This window comes from Oryctolagus cuniculus, chromosome 3 (assembly GCF_964237555.1).
Source record: "Oryctolagus cuniculus chromosome 3, mOryCun1.1, whole genome shotgun sequence".
NCBI lineage: Eukaryota > Metazoa > Chordata > Mammalia > Lagomorpha > Leporidae > Oryctolagus > Oryctolagus cuniculus.
In genome coordinates this window covers 130,713,556-130,739,823 of record NC_091434.1, presented here as the reverse complement: position 1 = coordinate 130,739,823, position 26,268 = coordinate 130,713,556, and positions in this window count along the sequence as shown.

Genomic DNA, 26,268 nt, shown 5'->3' with positions numbered 1-26,268 from the left:
GTGCGGAGAGAAGCACTTTACAAGAGTTGTGCAGCCTGGGAGTAGACAGTCGCAATATTCGGGATATCTGTAGCCTGAGTGTAGCAGACGCAGCTTACAAGATTTCTCTCTCCTTGGTCTAGAGGGAAGCAGTGTACAAGAGTTCTGTAGCCTGAGTGTAGAAATAAGCAGCATACAGAGTTCTGTAGCATGGGAATAGCAATATGCAACACGAGGGATATCCAGAACCCGATTGTGGGAGTCGCAGCTTATGGACTGACTATCTGTTACATGCGTGAAGGGAAATGCATTTACCGGGAGTTGTGTTACTTGTGTGTAGAGAGAAGCAGTATCAAGAGTTCTGTAGCCTGGGAATAGGCACTCGCAATATACAGGATTTCAGTAACCAGGTTGTAGAGGGAAGCACTTCACAGAGTATCTGTATGCTGGGTGTCGAGAGAAGCAATTTACAGAGTTCTGTAGCATGGGAGTAGAAATGCGCAATGTGTGTTGTCTGTATCTTCACTGTAGGACACGCAGTGTTCGGGAGTTCTGTAAGCTGGGTGTGGAGAAATGCAGTTTCTGGGAGCTGTGTATCCGGTGTGCAGAGAGAACCAGTTTCCAAGAGTTCTGTAGCCTGGGTGTAGAATGAAGCAGTTTACAGAGTTTTGTAGTGTGGGAGTAGCAACACGCAATATGAGGGTTTTTTTATAACCTGAGTGTGGGAGACGCAGCTTATTGGCATTCTGTAAGCTGGGTGAAGGGAAATGCAGTTTACAGGAGTTCTGTAGCCTGGGTGTAGAGAGAAGCAGTTTAGAAACATCTGTAGCCCGGGAGAATGCCTTCGCAATATGAAGGAAACCTGTAATCTGAGCGTAGCAGTCGTAGCTTACAGCATTTCTCTATCCCTGCTCTAGAGAGAAGCAGTTTACAAGAGTTCTGTAGGCTGTGTGTAGAGCGAAGCACTTTAGAGATTTCTGTAGAGTGGGAGTTACATTACGCAATATGCAGGTTTTCTATAACCTGAGTTTGGGAGAAGCAGCTAACGGGCGTTCTGTAAGCTGGATGAAGGCAAATGCAGTTTAGGGAAGTTCTATATTCTGTGTGCGGAGAGAAGCACTTTACAAGAGTTGTGCAGCCTGGGAGTAGACACTCGCAATATTCGGGATATCTGTAGCCTGAGTGTAGCAGACGCAGCTTACAAGATTTCTCTCTCCTTGGTCTAGAGGGAAGCAGTGTACAAGAGTTCTGTAGCCTGAGTGTAGAAATAAGCAGCATACAGAGTTCTGTAGCATGGGAGTAGCAATATGCAACACGAGGGATATCCAGAACCCGATTGTGGGAGTCGCAGCTTACGGACGATCTGTTACATGGGTGAATGGAAAAGCATTTTCCGGGAGTTGTGTAACTTGTGTGTAGAGAGAAGCAGTTTACAAGAGTTCTGTAGGCGGGGTGTAGAGTGAAGCACTTTAGAGATTTCTGTAGAGTGGGAGTAACAACACACAATATGAGTGCTTTTTATAACCTGAGTTTAGGAGAAGTAGCGAACGGGCGTTCTGTAAGCTGGATGAAGGCAAATGCAGTTAGGGAAGTTCTATATTCTGTGTGCGGAGAGAAGCACTTTACAAGAGTCGTGCAGCCTGGGAGTAGACAGTCGCAATATTCGGGATATCTGTAGCCTGAGTGTAGCAGACGCAGCTTACAGGATTTCTCTCTCCTTGGTCTAGAGGGAAGCAGTTTCCAAGAGTTCTGTAGCCTGAGTGTAGAAATAAGCAGTATAGAGAGTTCTGTAGCATGGGAGTAGCAATATGCAACACGAGGGATGTCCAGAACCCGAGTGTGGGAGTCGCAGCTTATGGACTGACTATCTGTTACATGCGTGAAGGGAAATGCATTTACCGGGAGTTGTGTTACTTGTGTGTAGAGAGAAGCAGTATCAAGAGTTCTGTAGCCTGGGAATAGGCACTCGCAATATACAGGATTTCAGTAACCAGGTTGTAGAGGGAAGCACTTCACAGAGTATCTGTATGCTGGGTGTCGAGAGAAGCAATTTACAGAGTTCTGTAGCATGGGAGTAGAAATGCGCAATGCGTGTTGTCTGTATCTTCACTGTAGGACACGCAGTGTTCGGGAGTTCTGTAAGCTGGGTGTGGAGAAATGCAGTTTCTGGGAGCTGTGTATCCGGTGTGCAGAGAGAACCAGTTTCCAAGAGTTCTGTAGCCTGGGTGTAGAATGCAGCAGTTTACAGAGTTTTGTAGTGTGGGAGTAGCAACACGCAATATGAGGGTTTTTTAATAACCTGAGTGTGGGAGACGCAGCTTATTGGCATTCTGTAAGCTGGGTGAAGGGAAATGCAGTTTACAGGAGTTCTGTAGCCTGGGTGTAGAGAGAAGCAGTTTAGAAACATCTATAGCCCGGGAGAATGCCTTCGCAATATGAAGGAAACCAGTAATCTGAGCGTAGCAGTCGTAACTTACAGTATTTCTCTATCCCTGCTCTAGAGAGAAGCAGTTTACAAGAGTTCTGTAGGCTGTGTGTAGAGCGAAGCACTTTAGAGATTTCTGTAGAGTGGGAGTTACATTATGCAATATGCAGGTTTTCTATAACCTGAGTTTGGGAGAAGCAGCTAACGGGCGTTCTGTAAGCTGGATGAAGGCAAATGCAGTTTAGGGAAGTTCTATATTCTGTGTGCGGAGAGAAGCACTTTACAAGAGTTGTGCAGCCTGGGAGTAGACAGTCGCAATATTCGGGATATCTGTAGCCTGAGTGTAGCAGACGCAGCTTACAAGATTTCTCTCTCCTTGGTCTAGATGGAAGCAGTGTACAAGAGTTCTGCAGCCTGAGTGTAGAAATAAGCAGCATACAGAGTTCTGTAGCATGGGAATAGCAATATGCAACACGAGGGATATCCAGAACCCGATTGTGGGAGTCGCAGCTTACGGACGATCTGTTACATGGGTGAATGGAAAAGCATTTTCCGGGAGTTGCGTAACTTGTGTGTAGAGAGAAGCGGTTTACAAGAGTTCTGTAGGCGGGGTGTAGAGTGAAGCACTTTAGAGATTTCTGTAGAGTGGGAGTAACAACACACAATATGAGTGCTTTTTATAACCTGAGTTTAGGAGAAGTAGCGAACGGGCGTTCTGTAAGCTGGATGAAGGCAAATGCAGTTTAGGGAAGTTCTATATTCTGTGTGCGGAGAGAAGCACTTTACAAGAGTTGTGCAGCCTGGGAGTAGACAGTCGCAATATTCGGGATATCTGTAGCCTGAGTGTAGCAGACGCAGCTTACAGGATTTCTCTCTCCTTGGTCTAGAGGGAAGCAGTTTCCAAGAGTTCTGTAGCCTGAGTGTAGAAATAAGCAGTATAGAGAGTTCTGTAGCATGGGAGTAGCAATATGCAACACGAGGGATGTCCAGAACCCGAGTGTGGGAGTCGCAGCTTATGGACTGACTATCTGTTACATGCGTGAAGGGAAATGCATTTACCGGGAGTTGTGTTACTTGTGTGTAGAGAGAAGCAGTATCAAGAGTTCTGTAGCCTGGGAATAGGCACTCGCAATATACAGGATTTCAGTAACCAGGTTGTAGAGGGAAGCACTTCACAGAGTATCTGTATGCTGGGTGTCGAGAGAAGCAATTTACAGAGTTCTGTAGCATGGGAGTAGAAATGCGCAATGCGTGTTGTCTGTATCTTCACTGTAGGACACGCAGTGTTCGGGAGTTCTGTAAGCTGGGTGTGGAGAAATGCAGTTTCTGGGAGCTGTGTATCCGGTGTGCAGAGAGAACCAGTTTCCAAGAGTTCTGTAGCCTGGGTGTAGAATGAAGCAGTTTACAGAGTTTTGTAGTGTGGGAGTAGCAACACGCAATATGAGGGTTTTTTTATAACCTGAGTGTGGGAGACGCAGCTTATTGGCATTCTGTAAGCTGGGTGAAGGGAAATGCAGTTTACAGGAGTTCTGTAGCCTGGGTGTAGAGAGAAGCAGTTTAGAAACATCTGTAGCCCGGGAGAATGCCTTCGCAATATGAAGGAAACCTGTAATCTGAGCGTAGCAGTCGTAGCTTACAGCATTTCTCTATCCCTGCTCTAGAGAGAAGCAGTTTACAAGAGTTCTGTAGGCTGTGTGTAGAGCGAAGCACTTTAGAGATTTCTGTAGAGTGGGAGTTACATTACGCAATATGCAGGTTTTCTATAACCTGAGTTTGGGAGAAGCAGCTAACGGGCGTTCTGTAAGCTGGATGAAGGCAAATGCAGTTTAGGGAAGTTCTATATTCTGTGTGCGGAGAGAAGCACTTTACAAGAGTTATGCAGCATGGGAGTAGACACTCGCAATATTCGGGATATCTGTAGCCTGAGTGTAGCAGACGCAGCTTACAAGATTTCTCTCTCCTTGGTCTAGAGGGAAGCAGTGTACAAGAGTTCTGTAGCCTGAGTGTAGAAATAAGCAGCATACAGAGTTCTGTAGCATGGGAGTAGCAATATGCAACACGAGGGATATCCAGAACCCGACTGTGGGAGTCGCAGCTTACGGACGATCTGTTACATGGGTGAATGGAAAAGCATTTTCCGGGAGTTGTGTAACTTGTGTGTAGAGAGAAGCAGTTTACAAGAGTTCTGTAGGCGGGGTGTAGAGTGAAGCACTTTAGAGATTTCTGTAGAGTGGGAGTAACAACACACAATATGAGTGCTTTTTATAACCTGAGTTTAGGAGAAGTAGCGAACGGGCGTTCTGTAAGCTGGATGAAGGCAAATGCAGTTTAGGGAAGTTCTATATTCTGTGTGCGGAGAGAAGCACTTTACAAGAGTTGTGCAGCCTGGGAGTAGACAGTCGCAATATTCGGGATATCTGTAGCCTGAGTGTAGCAGACGCAGCTTACAGGATTTCTCTCTCCTTGGTCTAGAGGGAAGCAGTTTCCAAGAGTTCTGTAGCCTGAGTGTAGAAATAAGCAGTATAGAGAGTTCTGTAGCATGGGAGTAGCAATATGCAACACGAGGGATGTCCAGAACCCGAGTGTGGGAGTCGCAGCTTATGGACTGACTATCTGTTACATGCGTGAAGGGAAATGCATTTACCGGGAGTTGTGTTACTTGTGTGTAGAGAGAAGCAGTATCAAGAGTTCTGTAGCCTGGGAATAGGCACTCGCAATATACAGGATTTCAGTAACCAGGTTGTAGAGGGAAGCACTTCACAGAGTATCTGTATGCTGGGTGTCGAGAGAAGCAATTTACAGAGTTCTGTAGCATGGGAGTAGAAATGCGCAATGCGTGTTGTCTGTATCTTCACTGTAGGACACGCAGTGTTCGGGAGTTCTGTAAGCTGGGTGTGGAGAAATGCAGTTTCTGGGAGCTGTGTATCCGGTGTGCAGAGAGAACCAGTTTCCAAGAGTTCTGTAGCCTGGGTGTAGAATGAAGCAGTTTACAGAGTTTTGTAGTGTGGGAGTAGCAACACGCAATATGAGGGTTTTTTTATAACCTGAGTGTGGGAGACGCAGCTTATTGGCATTCTGTAAGCTGGGTGAAGGGAAATGCAGTTTACAGGAGTTCTGTAGCCTGGGTGTAGAGAGAAGCAGTTTAGAAACATCTGTAGCCCGGGAGAATGCCTTCGCAATATGAAGGAAACCTGTAATCTGAGCGTAGCAGTCGTAGCTTACAGCATTTCTCTATCCCTGCTCTAGAGAGAAGCAGTTTACAAGAGTTCTGTAGGCTGTGTGTAGAGCGAAGCACTTTAGAGATTTCTGTAGAGTGGGAGTTACATTACGCAATATGCAGGTTTTCTATAACCTGAGTTTGGGAGAAGCAGCTAACGGGCGTTCTGTAAGCTGGATGAAGGCAAATGCAGTTTAGGGAAGTTCTATATTCTGTGTGCGGAGAGAAGCACTTTACAAGAGTTATGCAGCATGGGAGTAGACACTCGCAATATTCGGGATATCTGTAGCCTGAGTGTAGCAGACGCAGCTTACAAGATTTCTCTCTCCTTGGTCTAGAGGGAAGCAGTGTACAAGAGTTCTGTAGCCTGAGTGTAGAAATAAGCAGCATACAGAGTTCTGTAGCATGGGAGTAGCAATATGCAACACGAGGGATATCCAGAACCCGACTGTGGGAGTCGCAGCTTACGGACGATCTGTTACATGGGTGAATGGAAAAGCATTTTCCGGGAGTTGTGTAACTTGTGTGTAGAGAGAAGCAGTTTACAAGAGTTCTGTAGGCTGGGTGTAGAGTGAAGCACTTTAGAGATTTCTGTAGAGTGGGAGTAACAACACACAATATGAGTGCTTTTTATAACCTGAGTTTAGGAGAAGTAGCGAACGGGCGTTCTGTAAGCTGGATGAAGGCAAATGCAGTTAGGGAAGTTCTATATTCTGTGTGCGGAGAGAAGCACTTTACAAGAGTCGTGCAGCCTGGGAGTAGACAGTCGCAATATTCGGGATATCTGTAGCCTGAGTGTAGCAGACGCAGCTTACAGGATTTCTCTCTCCTTGGTCTAGAGGGAAGCAGTTTCCAAGAGTTCTGTAGCCTGAGTGTAGAAATAAGCAGTATAGAGAGTTCTGTAGCATGGGAGTAGCAATATGCAACACGAGGGATGTCCAGAACCCGAGTGTGGGAGTCGCAGCTTATGGACTGACTATCTGTTACATGCGTGAAGGGAAATGCATTTACCGGGAGTTGTGTTACTTGTGTGTAGAGAGAAGCAGTATCAAGAGTTCTGTAGCCTGGGAATAGGCACTCGCAATATACAGGATTTCAGTAACCAGGTTGTAGAGGGAAGCACTTCACAGAGTATCTGTATGCTGGGTGTCGAGAGAAGCAATTTACAGAGTTCTGTAGCATGGGAGTAGAAATGCGCAATGCGTGTTGTCTGTATCTTCACTGTAGGACACGCAGTGTTCGGGAGTTCTGTAAGCTGGGTGTGGAGAAATGCAGTTTCTGGGAGCTGTGTATCCGGTGTGCAGAGAGAACCAGTTTCCAAGAGTTCTGTAGCCTGGGTGTAGAATGCAGCAGTTTACAGAGTTTTGTAGTGTGGGAGTAGCAACACGCAATATGAGGGTTTTTTAATAACCTGAGTGTGGGAGACGCAGCTTATTGGCATTCTGTAAGCTGGGTGAAGGGAAATGCAGTTTACAGGAGTTCTGTAGCCTGGGTGTAGAGAGAAGCAGTTTAGAAACATCTGTAGCCCGGGAGAATGCCTTCGCAATATGAAGGAAACCTGTAATCTGAGCGTAGCAGTCGTAGCTTACAGCATTTCTCTATCCCTGCTCTAGAGAGAAGCAGTTTACAAGAGTTCTGTAGGCTGTGTGTAGAGCGAAGCACTTTAGAGATTTCTGTAGAGTGGGAGTTACATTACGCAATATGCAGGTTTTCTATAACCTGAGTTTGGGAGAAGCAGCTAACGGGCGTTCTGTAAGCTGGATGAAGGCAAATGCAGTTTAGGGAAGTTCTATATTCTGTGTGCGGAGAGAAGCACTTTACAAGAGTTATGCAGCCTGGGAGTAGACAGTCGCAATATTCGGGATATCTGTAGCCTGAGTGTAGCAGACGCAGCTTACAAGATTTCTCTCTCCTTGGTCTAGAGGGAAGCAGTGTACAAGAGTTCTGTAGCCTGAGTGTAGAAATAAGCAGCATACAGAGTTCTGTAGCATGGGAGTAGCAATATGCAACACGAGGGATATCCAGAACCCGATTGTGGGAGTCGCAGCTTACGGACGATCTGTTACATGGGTGAATGGAAAAGCATTTTCCGGGAGTTGTGTAACTTGTGTGTAGAGAGAAGCAGTTTACAAGAGTTCTGTAGGCTGGGTGTAGAGTGAAGCACTTTAGAGATTTCTGTAGAGTGGGAGTAACAACACACAATATGAGTGCTTTTTATAACCTGAGTTTAGGAGAAGTAGCGAACGGGCGTTCTGTAAGCTGGATGAAGGCAAATGCAGTTAGGGAAGTTCTATATTCTGTGTGCGGAGAGAAGCACTTTACAAGAGTCGTGCAGCCTGGGAGTAGACAGTCGCAATATTCGGGATATCTGTAGCCTGAGTGTAGCAGACGCAGCTTACAGGATTTCTCTCTCCTTGGTCTAGAGGGAAGCAGTTTCCAAGAGTTCTGTAGCCTGAGTGTAGAAATAAGCAGTATACAGAGTTCTGTAGCATGGGAGTAGCAATATGCAACACGAGGGATGTCCAGAACCCGAGTGTGGGAGTCGCAGCTTATGGACTGACTATCTGTTACATGCGTGAAGGGAAATGCATTTACCGGGAGTTGTGTTACTTGTGTGTAGAGAGAAGCAGTATCAAGAGTTCTGTAGCCTGGGAATAGGCACTCGCAATATACAGGATTTCAGTAACCAGGTTGTAGAGGGAAGCACTTCACAGAGTATCTGTATGCTGGGTGTCGAGAGAAGCAATTTACAGAGTTCTGTAGCATGGGAGTAGAAATGCGCAATGCGTGTTGTCTGTATCTTCACTGTAGGACACGCAGTGTTCGGGAGTTCTGTAAGCTGGGTGTGGAGAAATGCAGTTTCTGGGAGCTGTGTATCCGGTGTGCAGAGAGAACCAGTTTCCAAGAGTTCTGTAGCCTGGGTGTAGAATGCAGCAGTTTACAGAGTTTTGTAGTGTGGGAGTAGCAACACGCAATATGAGGGTTTCTTTATAACCTGAGTGTGGGAGACGCAGCTTATTGGCATTCTGTAAGCTGGGTGAAGGGAAATGCAGTTTACAGGAGTTCTGTAGCCTGGGTGTAGAGAGAAGCAGTTTAGAAACATCTGTAGCCCGGGAGAATGCCTTCGCAATATGAAGGAAACCTGTAATCTGAGCGTAGCAGTCGTAGCTTACAGCATTTCTCTATCCCTGCTCTAGAGAGAAGCAGTTTACAAGAGTTCTGTAGGCTGTGTGTAGAGCGAAGCACTTTAGAGATTTCTGTAGAGTGGGAGTTACATTACGCAATATGCAGGTTTTCTATAACCTGAGTTTGGGAGAAGCAGCTAACGGGCGTTCTGTAAGCTGGATGAAGGCAAATGCAGTTTAGGGAAGTTCTATATTCTGTGTGCGGAGAGAAGCACTTTACAAGAGTCGTGCAGCCTGGGAGTAGACAGTCGCAATATTCGGGATATCTGTAGCCTGAGTGTAGCAGACGCAGCTTACAAGATTTCTCTCTCCTTGGTCTAGAGGGAAGCAGTGTACAAGAGTTCTGTAGCCTGAGTGTAGAAATAAGCAGCATACAGAGTTCTGTAGCATGGGAGTAGCAATATGCAACACGAGGGATATCCAGAACCCGACTGTGGGAGTCGCAGCTTACGGACGATCTGTTACATGGGTGAATGGAAAAGCATTTTCCGGGAGTTGTGTAACTTGTGTGTAGAGAGAAGCAGTTTACAAGAGTTCTGTAGGCTGGGTGTAGAGTGAAGGGAAATGCATTTACTGGGAGTTGTTACTTGTGTGTAGAGAGAAGCAGTATCAAGTGTTCTGTAGCCTGGGAATAGGCACTCGCAATATACAGGATTTCAGTAACCAGGTTGTAGAGGGAAGCACTTCACAGAGTATCTATATGCTGGGTGTCGAGAGAAGCAATTTACAGAGTTCTGTAGCATGGGAGTAGAAATGCGCAATGCATGTTGTCTGTATCTTCACTGTAGGACACGCAGTGTTCGGGAGTTCTGTAAGCTGGGTGTGGAGAAATGCAGTTTCTGGGAGCTGTGTATCCGGTGTGCAGAGAGAACCAGTTTCCAAGAGTTCTGTAGCCTGGGTGTAGAATGAAGCAGTTTACAGAGTTTTGTAGTGTGGGAGTAGCAACACGCAATATGAGGGTTTTTTTTATAACCTGAGTGTGGGAGACGCAGCTTATTGGCATTCTGTAAGCTGGGTGAAGGGAAATGCAGTTTACAGGAGTTCTGTAGCCTGGGTGTAGAGAGAAGCAGTTTAGAAACATCTGTAGCCCGGGAGAATGCCTTCGCAATATGAAGGAAACCTGTAATCTGAGCGTAGCAGTCGTAGCTTACAGTATTTCTCTATCCCTGCTCTAGAGAGAAGCAGTTTACAAGAGTTCTGTAGGCTGTGTGTAGAGCGAAGCACTTTAGAGATTTCTGTAGAGTGGGAGTTACATTACGCAATATGCAGGTTTTCTATAACCTGAGTTTGGGAGAAGCAGCTAACGGGCGTTCTGTAAGCTGGATGAAGGCAAATGCAGTTTAGGGAAGTTCTATATTCTGTGTGCGGAGAGAAGCACTTTACAAGAGTCGTGCAGCCTGGGAGTAGACAGTCGCAATATTCGGGATATCTGTAGCCTGAGTGTAGCAGACGCAGCTTACAAGATTTCTCTCTCCTTGGTCTAGAGGGAAGCAGTGTACAAGAGTTCTGTAGCCTGAGTGTAGAAATAAGCAGCATACAGAGTTCTGTAGCATGGGAGTAGCAATATGCAACACGAGGGATATCCAGAACCCGATTGTGGGAGTCGCAGCTTACGGACGATCTGTTCCATGGGTGAATGGAAAAGCATTTTCCGGGAGTTGTGTAACTTGTGTGTAGAGAGAAGCAGTTTACAAGAGTTCTGTAGGCGGGGTGTAGAGTGAAGCACTTTAGAGATTTCTGTAGAGTGGGAGTAACAACACACAATATGAGTGCTTTTTATAACCTGAGTTTAGGAGAAGTAGCGAACGGGCGTTCTGTAAGCTGGATGAAGGCAAATGCAGTTAGGGAAGTTCTATATTCTGTGTGCGGAGAGAAGCACTTTACAAGAGTCGTGCAGCTTGGGAGTAGACAGTCGCAATATTCGGGATATCTGTAGCCTGAGTGTAGCAGACGCAGCTTACAGGATTTCTCTCTCCTTGGTCTAGAGGGAAGCAGTTTCCAAGAGTTCTGTAGCCTGAGTGTAGAAATAAGCAGTATAGAGAGTTCTGTAGCATGGGAGTAGCAATATGCAACACGAGGGATGTCCAGAACCCGAGTGTGGGAGTCGCAGCTTATGGACTGACTATCTGTTACATGCGTGAAGGGAAATGCATTTACCGGGAGTTGTGTTACTTGTGTGTAGAGAGAAGCAGTATCAAGAGTTCTGTAGCCTGGGAATAGGCACTCGCAATATACAGGATTTCAGTAACCAGGTTGTAGAGGGAAGCACTTCACAGAGTATCTGTATGCTGGGTGTCGAGAGAAGCAATTTACAGAGTTCTGTAGCATGGGAGTAGAAATGCGCAATGCGTGTTGTCTGTATCTTCACTGTAGGACACGCAGTGTTCGGGAGTTCTGTAAGCTGGGTGTGGAGAAATGCAGTTTCTGGGAGCTGTGTATCCGGTGTGCAGAGAGAACCAGTTTCCAAGAGTTCTGTAGCCTGGGTGTAGAATGCAGCAGTTTACAGAGTTTTGTAGTGTGGGAGTAGCAACACGCAATATGAGGGTTTTTTAATAACCTGAGTGTGGGAGACGCAGCTTATTGGCATTCTGTAAGCTGGGTGAAGGGAAATGCAGTTTACAGGAGTTCTGTAGCCTGGGTGTAGAGAGAAGCAGTTTAGAAACATCAGTAGCCCGGGAGAATGCCTTCGCAATATGAAGGAAACCTGTAATCTGAGCGTAGCAGTCGTAGCTTACAGCATTTCTCTATCCCTGCTCTAGAGAGAAGCAGTTTACAAGAGTTCTGTAGGCTGTGTGTAGAGCGAAGCACTTTAGAGATTTCTGTAGAGTGGGAGTTACATTACGCAATATGCAGGTTTTCTATAACCTGAGTTTGGGAGAAGCAGCTAACGGGCGTTCTGTAAGCTGGATGAAGGCAAATGCAGTTTAGGGAAGTTCTATATTCTGTGTGCGGAGAGAAGCACTTTACAAGAGTTATGCAGCCTGGGAGTAGACATTCGCAATATTCGGGATATCTGTAGCCTGAGTGTAGCAGACGCAGCTTACAAGATTTCTCTCTCCTTGGTCTAGAGGGAAGCAGTGTACAAGAGTTCTGTAGCCTGAGTGTAGAAATAAGCAGCATACAGAGTTCTGTAGCATGGGAGTAGCAATATGCAACACGAGGGATATCCAGAACCCGATTGTGGGAGTCGCAGCTTACGGACGATCTGTTACATGGGTGAATGGAAAAGCATTTTCCGGGAGTTGTGTAACTTGTGTGTAGAGAGAAGCAGTTTACAAGAGTTCTGTAGGCTGGGTGTAGAGTGAAGCACTTTAGAGATTTCTGTAGAGTGGGAGTAACAACACCCAATATGAGTGCTTTTTATAACCTGAGTTTAGGAGAAGTAGCGAACGGGCGTTCTGTAAGCTGGATGAAGGCAAATGCAGTTAGGGAAGTTCTATATTCTGTGTGCGGAGAGAAGCACTTTACAAGAGTCGTGCAGCCTGGGAGTAGACAGTCGCAATATTCGGGATATCTGTAGCCTGAGTGTAGCAGACGCAGCTTACAGGATTTCTCTCTCCTTGGTCTAGAGGGAAGCAGTTTCCAAGAGTTCTGTAGCCTGAGTGTAGAAATAGCAGTATAGAGGCTTAATGCTATAACGAGTACTCAAACAGTATATTTCACTTTGTGTTTCTATGGGGGTGCAAACTGTTGAAATCTTTACTTAATGTACACTAAACTGATCTTCTGTTAAAAAAAAAAAAAGAAAAGAAAAGAAAAGAAACTATCAATTCCCAACTTGACTCTCACTGGGATTAAACATGACAATAGGTCTGATCTGATTTCATCATCATTTAAAAAAAAATCATCTATTATTTTTCACTTTATGTTTCTGTGTGGGAACAAACTGTTGAAATCCTTACTTAAGGTATACTAAGCTGATCTTCTGTATACTAAGATAATCGAAAATGAATCTTGATGTGAATGGAAGGGGAGAGGGAGTGGGAAAGGGGAGGGTGGTGGGTGGGAGGGACGGTATTGGGGGTAAAGCCATTGTAACCCATGAGACGTACTTTGGAAATTTATATTCATTAAAAAAAAAAAAAGACATAAGCAGTATAGAGAGTTCTGTAGCATGGGAGTAGCAATATGCAACACGAGGGATGTCCAGAACCCGAGTGTGGGAGTCGCAGCTTATGGACTGACTATCTGTTACATGCGTGAAGGGAAATGCATTTACCGGGAGTTGTGTTACTTGTGTGTAGAGAGAAGCAGTATCAAGAGTTCTGTAGCCTGGGAATAGGCACTCGCAATATGCAGGATTTCAGTAACCAGGTTGTAGAGGGAAGCACTTCACAGAGTATCTGTATGCTGGGTGTCGAGAGAAGCAATTAACAAGGTTCTGTAGCATGGGAGTAGAAATGCGCAATGCGTGTTGTCTGTATCTTCACTGTAGGACATGCAGTGTTCTGGAGTTCTGTAAGCTGGGTGTGGAGAAATGCAGTTTCTGGGAGCTGTGTATCCGGTGTGCAGAGAGAACCAGTTTCCAAGAGTTCTGTAGCCTGGGTGTAGAATGAAGCAGTTTACAGAGTTTTGTAGTGTGGGAGTAGCAACACGCAATATGAGGGTTTTTTTATAACCTGAGTGTGGGAGACGCAGCTTATTGGCATTCTGTAAGCTGGGTGAAGGGAAATGCAGTTTACAGGAGTTCTGTAGCCTGGGTGTAGAGAGAAGCAGTTTAGAAACATCTGTAGCCCGGGAGAATGCCTTCGCAATATGAAGGAAACCTGTAATCTGAGCGTAGCAGTCATAGCTTACAGTATTTCTCTATCCCTGCTCTAGAGAGATGCAGTTTACAAGAATTCTGTAGGCTGTGTGTAGAGCGAAGCACTTTAGAGATTTCTGTAGAGTGGGAGTTACATTACGCAATATGCAGGTTTTCTATAACCTGAGTTTGGGAGAAGCAGCTAACGGGTGTTCTGTAAGCTGGATGAAGGCAAATGCAGTTTAGGGAAGTTCTATATTCTGTGTGCGGAGAGAAGCACTTTACAAGAGTTGTGCAGCCTGGGAGTAGACACTCGCAATATTCGGGATATCTGTAGCCTGAGTGTAGCAGACGCAGCTTACAAGATTTCTCTCTCCTTGGTCTAGAGGGAAGCAGTGTACAAGAGTTCTGTAGCCTGAGTGTAGAAATAAGCAGCATACAGAGTTCTGTAGCATGGGAGTAGCAATATGCAACACGAGGGATATCCAGAACCTGATTGTGGGAGTCACAGCTTACGGACGATCTGTTACATGGGTGAATGGAAAAGCATTTTCCGGGAGTTGTGTAACTTGTGTGTAGAGAGAAGCAGTTTACAAGAGTTCTGTAGGCGGGGTGTAGAGTGAAGCACTTTAGAGATTTCTGTAGAGTGGGAGTAACAACACACAATATGAGTGCTTTTTATAACCTGAGTTTAGGAGAAGTAGCGAACGGGCGTTCTGTAAGCTGGATGAAGGCAAATGCAGTTAGGGAAGTTCTATATTCTGTGTGCGGAGAGAAGCACTTTACAAGAGTCGTGCAGCATGGGAGTAGACAGTCGCAATATTCGGGATATCTGTAGCCTGAGTGTAGCAGACGCAGCTTACAGGATTTCTCTCTCCTTGGTCTAGAGGGAAGCAGTTTCCAAGAGTTCTGTAGCCTGAGTGTAGAAATAAGCAGTATAGAGAGTTCTGTAGCATGGGAGTAGCAATATGCAACACGAGGGATGTCCAGAACCCGAGTGTGGGAGTCGCAGTTTATGGACTGACTATCTGTTACATGCGTGAAGGGAAATGCATTTACCGGGAGTTGTGTTACTTGTGTGTAGAGAGAAGCAGTATCAAGAGTTCTGTAGCCTGGGAATAGGCACTCGCAATATGCAGGATTTCAGTAACCAGGTTGTAGAGGGAAGCACTTCACAGAGTATCTGTATGCTGGGTGTCGAGAGAAGCAATTAACAAGGTTCTGTAGCATGGGAGTAGAAATGCGCAATGCGTGTTGTCTGTATCTTCACTGTAGGACATGCAGTGTTCGGGAGTTCTGTAAGCTGGGTGTGGAGAAATGCAGTTTCTGGGAGCTGTGTATCCGGTGTGCAGAGAGAACCAGTTTCCAAGAGTTCTGTAGCCTGGGTGTAGAATGCAGCAGTTTACAGAGTTTTGTAGTGTGGGAGTAGCAACACGCAATATGAGGGTTTTTTTATAACCTGAGTGTGGGAGACGCAGCTTATTGGCATTCTGTAAGCTGGGTGAAGGGAAATGCAGTTTACAGGAGTTCTGTAGCCTGGGTGTAGAGAGAAGCAGTTTAGAAACATCTGTAGCCCGGGAGAATGCCTTCGCAATATGAAGGAAACCTGTAATCTGAGCGTAGCAGTCGTAGCTTACAGTATTTCTCTATCCCTGCTCTAGAGAGAAGCAGTTTACAAGAGTTCTGTAGGCTGGGTGTAGAGCGAAGCACTTTAGAGATTTCTGTAGAGTGGGAGTTACATTACGCAATATGCAGGTTTTCTATAACCTGAGTTTGGGAGAAGCAGCTAACGGGTGTTCTGTAAGCTGGATGAAGGCAAATGCAGTTTAGGGAAGTTCTATATTCTGTGTGCGGAGAGAAGCACTTTACAAGAGTTGTGCAGCCTGGGAGTAGACAGTCGCAATATTCGGGATATCTGTAGCCTGAGTGTAGCAGACGCAGCTTACAAGATTTCTCTCTCCTTGGTCTAGAGGGAAGCAGTGTACAAGAGTTCTGTAGCCTGAGTGTAGAAATAAGCAGCATACAGAGTTCTGTAGCATGGGAGTAGCAATATGCAACACGAGGGATATCCAGAACCCGATTGTGGGAGTCGCAGCTTACGGACGATCTGTTACATGGGTGAATGGAAAAGCATTTTGCGGGAGTTGTGTAACTTGTGTGTAGAGAGAAGCAGTTTACAAGAGTTCTGTAGGCTGGGTGTAGAGTGAAGCACTTTAGAGATTTCTGTAGAGTGGGAGTAACAACACACAATATGAGTGCTTTTTATAACCTGAGTTTAGGAGAAGTAGCGAACGGGCGTTCTGTAAGCTGGATGAAGGCAAATGCAGTTAGGGAAGTTCTATATTCTGTGTGCGGAGAGAAGCACTTTACAAGAGTCGTGCAGCCTGGGAGTAGACAGTCGCAATATTCGGGATATCTGTAGCCTGAGTGTAGCAGACGCAGCTTACAGGATTTCTCTCTCCTTGGTCTAGAGGGAAGCAGTTTCCAAGAGTTCTGTAGCCTGAGTGTAGAAATAAGCAGTATAGAGAGTTCTGTAGCATGGGAGTAGCAATATGCAACACGAGGGATGTCCAGAACCCGAGTGTGGGAGTCGCAGCTTATGGACTGACTATCTGTTACATGCGTGAAGGGAAATGCATTTACCGGGAGTTGTGTTACTTGTGTGTAGAGAGAAGCAGTATCAAGAGTTCTGTAGCCTGGGAATAGGCACTCGCAATATGCAGGATTTCAGTAACCAGGTTGTAGAGGGAAGCACTTCACAGAGTATCTGTATGCTGGGTGTCGAGAGAAGCAATTAACAAGGTTCTGTAGCATGGGAGTAGAAATGCGCAATGCGTGTTGTCTGTATCTTCACTGTAGGACACGCAGTGTTCGGGAGTTCTGTAAGCTGGGTGTGGAGAAATGCAGTTTCTGGGAGCTGTGTATCCGGTGTGCAGAGAGAACCAGTTTCCAAGAGTTCTGTAGCCTGGGTGTAGAATGAAGCAGTTTACAGAGTTTTGTAGTGTGGGAGTAGCAACACGCAATATGAGGGTTTTTTTATAACCTGAGTGTGGGAGACGCAGCTTATTGGCATTCTGTAAGCTGGGTGAAGGGAAATGCAGTTTACAGGAGTTCTGTAGCCTGGGTGTAGAGAGAAGCAGTTTAGAAACATCTGTAGCCCGGGAGAATGCCTTCGCAATATGAAGGAAACCTGTAATCTGAGCGTAGCAGTCGTAGCTTACAGTATTTCTCTATCCCTGCTCTAGAGAGAAGCAGTTTACAAGAGTTCTGTAGGCTGGGTGTAGAGCGAAGCACTTTAGAGATTTCTGTAGAGTGGGAGTTACATTACGCAATATGCAGGTTTTCTATAACCTGAGTTTGGGAGAAGCAGCTAACGGGTGTTCTGTAAGCTGGATGAAGGCAAATGCAGTTTAGGGAAGTTCTATATTCTGTGTGCGGAGAGAAGCACTTTACAAGAGTTGTGCAGCCTGGGAGTAGACACTCGCAATATTCGGGATATCTGTAGCCTGAGTGTAGCAGACGCAGCTTACAAGATTTCTCTCTCCTTGGTCTAGAGGGAAGCAGTGTACAAGAGTTCTGTAGCCTGAGTGTAGAAATAAGCAGCATACAGAGTTCTGTAGCATGGGAGTAGCAATATGCAACACGAGGGATATCCAGAACCCGATTGTGGGAGTCGCAGCTTACGGACGATCTGTTACATGGGTGAATGGAAAAGCATTTTCCGGGAGTTGTGTAACTTGTGTGTAGAGAGAAGCAGTTTACAAGAGTTCTGTAGGCGGGGTGTAGAGTGAAGCACTTTAGAGATTTCTGTAGAGTGGGAGTAACAACACACAATATGAGTGCTTTTTATAACCTGAGTTTAGGAGAAGTAGCGAACGGGCGTTCTGTAAGCTGGATGAAGGCAAATGCAGTTAGGGAAGTTCTATATTCTGTGTGCGGAGAGAAGCACTTTACAAGAGTCGTGCAGCATGGGAGTAGACAGTCGCAATATTCGGGATATCTGTAGCCTGAGTGTAGCAGACGCAGCTTACAGGATTTCTCTCTCCTTGGTCTAGAGGGAAGCAGTTTCCAAGAGTTCTGTAGCCTGAGTGTAGAAATAAGCAGTATACAGAGTTCTGTAGCATGGGAGTAGCAATATGCAACACGAGGGATGTCCAGAACCCGAGTGTGGGAGTCGCAGCTTATGGACTGACTATCTGTTACATGCGTGAAGGGAAATGCATTTACCGGGAGTTGTGTTACTTGTGTGTAGAGAGAAGCAGTATCAAGAGTTCTGTAGCCTGGGAATAGGCACTCGCAATATGCAGGATTTCAGTAACCAGGTTGTAGAGGGAAGCACTTCACAGAGTATCTGTATGCTGGGTGTCGAGAGAAGCAATTAACAAGGTTCTGTAGCATGGGAGTAGAAATGCGCAATGCGTGTTGTCTGTATCTTCACTGTAGGACATGCAGTGTTCGGGAGTTCTGTAAGCTGGGTGTGGAGAAATGCAGTTTCTGGGAGCTGTGTATCCGGTGTGCAGAGAGAACCAGTTTCCAAGAGTTCTGTAGCCTGGGTGTAGAATGCAGCAGTTTACAGAGTTTTGTAGTGTGGGAGTAGCAACACGCAATATGAGGGTTTTTTTATAACCTGAGTGTGGGAGACGCAGCTTATTGGCATTCTGTAAGCTGGGTGAAGGGAAATGCAGTTTACAGGAGTTCTGTAGCCTGGGTGTAGAGAGAAGCAGTTTAGAAACATCTGTAGCCCGGGAGAATGCCTTCGCAATATGAAGGAAACCTGTAATCTGAGCGTAGCAGTCGTAGCTTACAGTATTTCTCTATCCCTGCTCTAGAGAGAAGCAGTTTACAAGAGTTCTGTAGGCTGGGTGTAGAGCGAAGCACTTTAGAGATTTCTGTAGAGTGGGAGTTACATTACGCAATATGCAGGTTTTCTATAACCTGAGTTTGGGAGAAGCAGCTAACGGGTGTTCTGTAAGCTGGATGAAGGCAAATGCAGTTTAGGGAAGTTCTATATTCTGTGTGCGGAGAGAAGCACTTTACAAGAGTTGTGCAGCCTGGGAGTAGACAGTCGCAATATTCGGGATATCTGTAGCCTGAGTGTAGCAGACGCAGCTTACAAGATTTCTCTCTCCTTGGTCTAGAGGGAAGCAGTGTACAAGAGTTCTGTAGCCTGAGTGTAGAAATAAGCAGCATACAGAGTTCTGTAGCATGGGAGTAGCAATATGCAACACGAGGGATATCCAGAACCCGATTGTGGGAGTCGCAGCTTACGGACGATCTGTTACATGGGTGAATGGAAAAGCATTTTGCGGGAGTTGTGTAACTTGTGTGTAGAGAGAAGCAGTTTACAAGAGTTCTGTAGGCGGGGTGTAGAGTGAAGCACTTTAGAGATTTCTGTAGAGTGGGAGTAACAACACACAATATGAGTGCTTTTTATAACCTGAGTTTAGGAGAAGTAGCGAACGGGCGTTCTGTAAGCTGGATGAAGGCAAATGCAGTTAGGGAAGTTCTATATTCTGTGTGCGGAGAGAAGCACTTTACAAGAGTCGTGCAGCATGGGAGTAGACAGTCGCAATATTCGGGATATCTGTAGCCTGAGTGTAGCAGACGCAGCTTACAGGATTTCTCTCTCCTTGGTCTAGAGGGAAGCAGTTTCCAAGAGTTCTGTAGCCTGAGTGTAGAAATAAGCAGTATAGAGAGTTCTGTAGCATGGGAGTAGCAATATGCAACACGAGGGATGTCCAGAACCCGAGTGTGGGAGTCGCAGCTTATGGACTGACTATCTGTTACATGCGTGAAGGGAAATGCATTTACCGGGAGTTGTGTTACTTGTGTGTAGAGAGAAGCAGTATCAAGAGTTCTGTAGCCTGGGAATAGGCACTCGCAATATGCAGGATTTCAGTAACCAGGTTGTAGAGGGAAGCACTTCACAGAGTATCTGTATGCTGGGTGTCGAGAGAAGCAATTTACAGAGTTCTGTAGCATGGGAGTAGAAATGCGCAATGCGTGTTGTCTGTATCTTCACTGTAGGACATGCAGTGTTCGGGAGTTCTGTAAGCTGGGTGTGGAGAAATGCAGTTTCTGGGAGCTGTGTATCCGGTGTGCAGAGAGAACCAGTTTCCAAGAGTTCTGTAGCCTGGGTGTAGAATGAAGCAGTTTACAGAGTTTTGTAGTGTGGGAGTAGCAACACGCAATATGAGGGTTTTTTTATAACCTGAGTGTGGGAGACGCAGCTTATTGGCATTCTGTAAGCTGGGTGAAGGGAAATGCAGTTTACAGGAGTTCTGTAGCCTGGGTGTAGAGAGAAGCAGTTTAGAAACATCTGTAGCCCGGGAGAATGCCTTCGCAATATGAAGGAAACCTGTAATCTGAGCGTAGCAGTCGTAGCTTACAGCATTTCTCTATCCCTGCTCTAGAGAGAAGCAGTTTACAAGAGTTCTGTAGGCTGTGTGTAGAGCGAAGCACTTTAGAGATTTCTGTAGAGTGGGAGTTACATTACGCAATATGCAGGTTTTCTATAGCCTGAGTTTGGGAGAAGCAGCTAACGGGCGTTCTGTAAGCTGGATGAAGGCAAATGCAGTTTAGGGAAGTTCTATATTCTGTGTGCGGAGAGAAGCACTTTACAAGAGTTGTGCAGCCTGGGAGTAGACAGTCGCAATATTCGGGATATCTGTAGCCTGAGTGTAGCAGACGCAGCTTACAAGATTTCTCTCTCCTTGGTCTAGAGGGAAGCAGTGTACAAGAGTTCTGTAGCCTGAGTGTAGAAATAAGCAGCATACAGAGTTCTGTAGCATGGGAGTAGCAATATGCAACACGAGGGATATCCAGAACCCGATTGTGGGAGTCGCAGCTTACGGACGATCTGTTACATGGGTGAATGGAAAAGCATTTTCCGGGAGTTGTGTAACTTGTGTGTAGAGAGAAGCAGTTTACAAGAGTTCTGTAGGCGGGGTGTAGAGTGAAGCACTTTAGAGATTTCTGTAGAGTGGGAGTAACAACACACAATATGAGTGCTTTTTATAACCTGAGTTTAGGAGAAGTAGCGAACGGGCGTTCTGTAAGCTGGATGAAGGCAAATGCAGTTAGGGAAGTTCTATATTCTGTGTGCGGAGAGAAGCACTTTACAAGAGTCGTGCAGCATGGGAGTAGACAGTCGCAATATTCGGGATATCTGTAGCCTGAGTGTAGCAGACGCAGCTTACAGGATTTCTCTCTCCTTGGTCTAGAGGGAAGCAGTTTCCAAGAGTTCTGTAGCCTGAGTGTAGAAATAAGCAGTATAGAGAGTTCTGTAGCATGGGAGTAGCAATATGCAACACGAGGGATGTCCAGAACCCGAGTGTGGGAGTCGCAGCTTATGGACTGACTATCTGTTACATGCGTGAAGGGAAATGCATTTACCGGGAGTTGTGTTACTTGTGTGTAGAGAGAAGCAGTATCAAGAGTTCTGTAGCCTGGGAATAGGCACTCGCAATATGCAGGATTTCAGTAACCAGGTTGTAGAGGGAAGCACTTCACAGAGTATCTGTATGCTGGGTGTCGAGAGAAGCAATTAACAAGGTTCTGTAGCATGGGAGTAGAAATGCGCAATGCGTGTTGTCTGTATCTTCACTGTAGGACATGCAGTGTTCGGGAGTTCTGTAAGCTGGGTGTGGAGAAATGCAGTTTCTGGGAGCTGTGTATCCGGTGTGCAGAGAGAACCAGTTTCCAAGAGTTCTGTAGCCTGGGTGTAGAATGAAGCAGTTTACAGAGTTTTGTAGTGTGGGAGTAGCAACACGCAATATGAGGGTTTTTTTATAACCTGAGTGTGGGAGACGCAGCTTATTGGCATTCTGTAAGCTGGGTGAAGGGAAATGCAGTTTACAGGAGTTCTGTAGCCTGGGTGTAGAGAGAAGCAGTTTAGAAACATCTGTAGCCCGGGAGAATGCCTTCGCAATATGAAGGAAACCTGTAATCTGAGCGTAGCAGTCGTAGCTTACAGCATTTCTCTATCCCTGCTCTAGAGAGAAGCAGTTTACAAGAGTTCTGTAGGCTGGGTGTAGAGCGAAGCACTTTAGAGATTTCTGTAGAGTGGGAGTTACATTACGCAATATGCAGGTTTTCTATAACCTGAGTTTGGGAGAAGCAGCTAACGGGCGTTCTGTAAGCTGGATGAAGGCAAATGCAGTTTAGGGAAGTTCTATATTCTGTGTGCGGAGAGAAGCACTTTACAAGAGTTGTGCAGCCTGGGAGTAGACAGTCGCAATATTCGGGATATCTGTAGCCTGAGTGTAGCAGACGCAGCTTACAAGATTTCTCTCTCCTTGGTCTAGAGGGAAGCAGTGTACAAGAGTTCTGTAGCCTGAGTGTAGAAATAAGCAGCATACAGAGTTCTGTAGCATGGGAGTAGCAATATGCAACACGAGGGATATCCAGAACCCGACTGTGGGAGTCGCAGCTTACGGACGATCTGTTACATGGGTGAATGGAAAAGCATTTTGCGGGAGTTGTGTAACTTGTGTGTAGAGAGAAGCAGTTTACAAGAGTTCTGTAGGCTGGGTGTAGAGTGAAGCACTTTAGAGATTTCTGTAGAGTGGGAGTAACAACACACAATATGAGTGCTTTTTATAACCTGAGTTTAGGAGAAGTAGCGAACGGGCGTTCTGTAAGCTGGATGAAGGCAAATGCAGTTAGGGAAGTTCTATATTCTGTGTGCGGAGAGAAGCACTTTACAAGAGTCGTGCAGCCTGGGAGTAGACAGTCGCAATATTCGGGATATCTGTAGCCTGAGTGTAGCAGACGCAGCTTACAGGATTTCTCTCTCCTTGGTCTAGAGGGAAGCAGTTTCCAAGAGTTCTGTAGCCTGAGTGTAGAAATAAGCAGTATAGAGAGTTCTGTAGCATGGGAGTAGCAATATGCAACACGAGGGATGTCCAGAACCCGAGTGTGGGAGTCGCAGCTTATGGACTGACTATCTGTTACATGCGTGAAGGGAAATGCATTTACCGGGAGTTGTGTTACTTGTGTGTAGAGAGAAGCAGTATCAAGAGTTCTGTAGCCTGGGAATAGGCACTCGCAATATACAGGATTTCAGTAACCAGGTTGTAGAGGGAAGCACTTCACAGAGTATCTGTATGCTGGGTGTCGAGAGAAGCAATTTACAGAGTTCTGTAGCATGGGAGTAGAAATGCGCAATGCGTGTTGTCTGTATCTTCACTGTAGGACACGCAGTGTTCGGGAGTTCTGTAAGCTGGGTGTGGAGAAATGCAGTTTCTGGGAGCTGTGTATCCGGTGTGCAGAGAGAACCAGTTTCCAAGAGTTCTGTAGCCTGGGTGTAGAATGCAGCAGTTTACAGAGTTTTGTAGTGTGGGAGTAGCAACACGCAATATGAGGGTTTTTTTATAACCTGAGTGTGGGAGACGCAGCTTATTGGCATTCTGTAAGCTGGGTGAAGGGAAATGCAGTTTACAGGAGTTCTGTAGCCTGGGTGTAGAGAGAAGCAGTTTAGAAACATCTGTAGCCCGGGAGAATGCCTTCGCAATATGAAGGAAACCTGTAATCTGAGCGTAGCAGTCGTAGCTTACAGCATTTCTCTATCCCTGCTCTAGAGAGAAGCAGTTTACAAGAGTTCTGTAGGCTGGGTGTAGAGCGAAGCACTTTAGAGATTTCTGTAGAGTGGGAGTTACATTACGCAATATGCAGGTTTTCTATAACCTGAGTTTGGGAGAAGCAGCTAACGGGCGTTCTGTAAGCTGGATGAAGGCAAATGCAGTTTAGGGAAGTTCTATATTCTGTGTGCGGAGAGAAGCACTTTACAAGAGTCGTGCAGCCTGGGAGTAGACAGTCGCAATATTCGGGATATCTGTAGCCTGAGTGTAGCAGACGCAGCTTACAAGATTTCTCTCTCCTTGGTCTAGAGGGAAGCAGTGTACAAGAGTTCTGTAGCCTGAGTGTAGAAATAAGCAGCATACAGAGTTCTGTAGCATGGGAGTAGCAATATGCAACACGAGGGATATCCAGAACCCGATTGTGGGAGTCGCAGCTTACGGACGATCTGTTACATGGGTGAATGGAAAAGCATTTTGCGGGAGTTGTGTAACTTGTGTGTAGAGAGAAGCAGTTTACAAGAGTTCTGTAGGCGGGGTGTAGAGTGAAGCACTTTAGAGATTTCTGTAGAGTGGGAGTAACAACACACAATATGAGTGCTTTTTATAACCTGAGTTTAGGAGAAGTAGCGAACGGGCGTTCTGTAAGCTGGATGAAGGCAAATGCAGTTAGGGAAGTTCTATATTCTGTGTGCGGAGAGAAGCACTTTACAAGAGTCGTGCAGCATGGGAGTAGACAGTCGCAATATTCGGGATATCTGTAGCCTGAGTGTAGCAGACGCAGCTTACAGGATTTCTCTCTCCTTGGTCTAGAGGGAAGCAGTTTCCAAGAGTTCTGTAGCCTGAGTGTAGAAATAAGCAGTATAGAGAGTTCTGTAGCATGGGAGTAGCAATATGCAACACGAGGGATGTCCAGAACCCGAGTGTGGGAGTCGCAGCTTATGGACTGACTATCTGTTACATGCGTGAAGGGAAATGCATTTACCGGGAGTTGTGTTACTTGTGTGTAGAGAGAAGCAGTATCAAGAGTTCTGTAGCCTGGGAATAGGCACTCGCAATATGCAGGATTTCAGTAACCAGGTTGTAGAGGGAAGCACTTCACAGAGTATCTGTATGCTGGGTGTCGAGAGAAGCAATTTACAGAGTTCTGTAGCATGGGAGTAGAAATGCGCAATGCGTGTTGTCTGTATCTTCACTGTAGGACATGCAGTGTTCGGGAGTTCTGTAAGCTGGGTGTGGAGAAATGCAGTTTCTGGGAGCTGTGTATCCGGTGTGCAGAGAGAACCAGTTTCCAAGAGTTCTGTAGCCTGGGTGTAGAATGAAGCAGTTTACAGAGTTTTGTAGTGTGGGAGTAGCAACACGCAATATGAGGGTTTTTTTATAACCTGAGTGTGGGAGACGCAGCTTATTGGCATTCTGTAAGCTGGGTGAAGGGAAATGCAGTTTACAGGAGTTCTGTAGCCTGGGTGTAGAGAGAAGCAGTTTAGAAACATCTGTAGCCCGGGAGAATGCCTTCGCAATATGAAGGAAACCTGTAATCTGAGCGTAGCAGTCGTAGCTTACAGCATTTCTCTATCCCTGCTCTAGAGAGAAGCAGTTTACAAGAGTTCTGTAGGCTGTGTGTAGAGCGAAGCACTTTAGAGATTTCTGTAGAGTGGGAGTTACATTACGCAATATGCAGGTTTTCTATAGCCTGAGTTTGGGAGAAGCAGCTAACGGGCGTTCTGTAAGCTGGATGAAGGCAAATGCAGTTTAGGGAAGTTCTATATTCTGTGTGCGGAGAGAAGCACTTTACAAGAGTTGTGCAGCCTGGGAGTAGACAGTCGCAATATTCGGGATATCTGTAGCCTGAGTGTAGCAGACGCAGCTTACAAGATTTCTCTCTCCTTGGTCTAGAGGGAAGCAGTGTACAAGAGTTCTGTAGCCTGAGTGTAGAAATAAGCAGCATACAGAGTTCTGTAGCATGGGAGTAGCAATATGCAACACGAGGGATATCCAGAACCCGATTGTGGGAGTCGCAGCTTACGGACGATCTGTTACATGGGTGAATGGAAAAGCATTTTCCGGGAGTTGTGTAACTTGTGTGTAGAGAGAAGCAGTTTACAAGAGTTCTGTAGGCGGGGTGTAGAGTGAAGCACTTTAGAGATTTCTGTAGAGTGGGAGTAACAACACACAATATGAGTGCTTTTTATAACCTGAGTTTAGGAGAAGTAGCGAACGGGCGTTCTGTAAGCTGGATGAAGGCAAATGCAGTTAGGGAAGTTCTATATTCTGTGTGCGGAGAGAAGCACTTTACAAGAGTCGTGCAGCATGGGAGTAGACAGTCGCAATATTCGGGATATCTGTAGCCTGAGTGTAGCAGACGCAGCTTACAGGATTTCTCTCTCCTTGGTCTAGAGGGAAGCAGTGTACAAGAGTTCTGTAGCCTGAGTGTAGAAATAAGCAGTATAGAGAGTTCTGTAGCATGGGAGTAGCAATATGCAACACGAGGGATGTCCAGAACCCGAGTGTGGGAGTCGCAGCTTATGGACTGACTATCTGTTACATGCGTGAAGGGAAATGCATTTACCGGGAGTTGTGTTACTTGTGTGTAGAGAGAAGCAGTATCAAGAGTTCTGTAGCCTGGGAATAGGCACTCGCAATATACAGGATTTCAGTAACCAGGTTGTAGAGGGAAGCACTTCACAGAGTATCTGTATGCTGGGTGTCGAGAGAAGCAATTTACAGAGTTCTGTAGCATGGGAGTAGAAATGCGCAATGCGTGTTGTCTGTATCTTCACTGTAGGACACGCAGTGTTCGGGAGTTCTGTAAGCTGGGTGTGGAGAAATGCAGTTTCTGGGAGCTGTGTATCCGGTGTGCAGAGAGAACCAGTTTCCAAGAGTTCTGTAGCCTGGGTGTAGAATGAAGCAGTTTACAGAGTTTTGTAGTGTGGGAGTAGCAACACGCAATATGAGGGTTTTTTTATAACCTGAGTGTGGGAGACGCAGCTTATTGGCATTCTGTAAGCTGGGTGAAGGGAAATGCAGTTTACAGGAGTTCTGTAGCCTGGGTGTAGAGAGAAGCAGTTTAGAAACATCTGTAGCCCGGGAGAATGCCTTCGCAATATGAAGGAAACCTGTAATCTGAGCGTAGCAGTCGT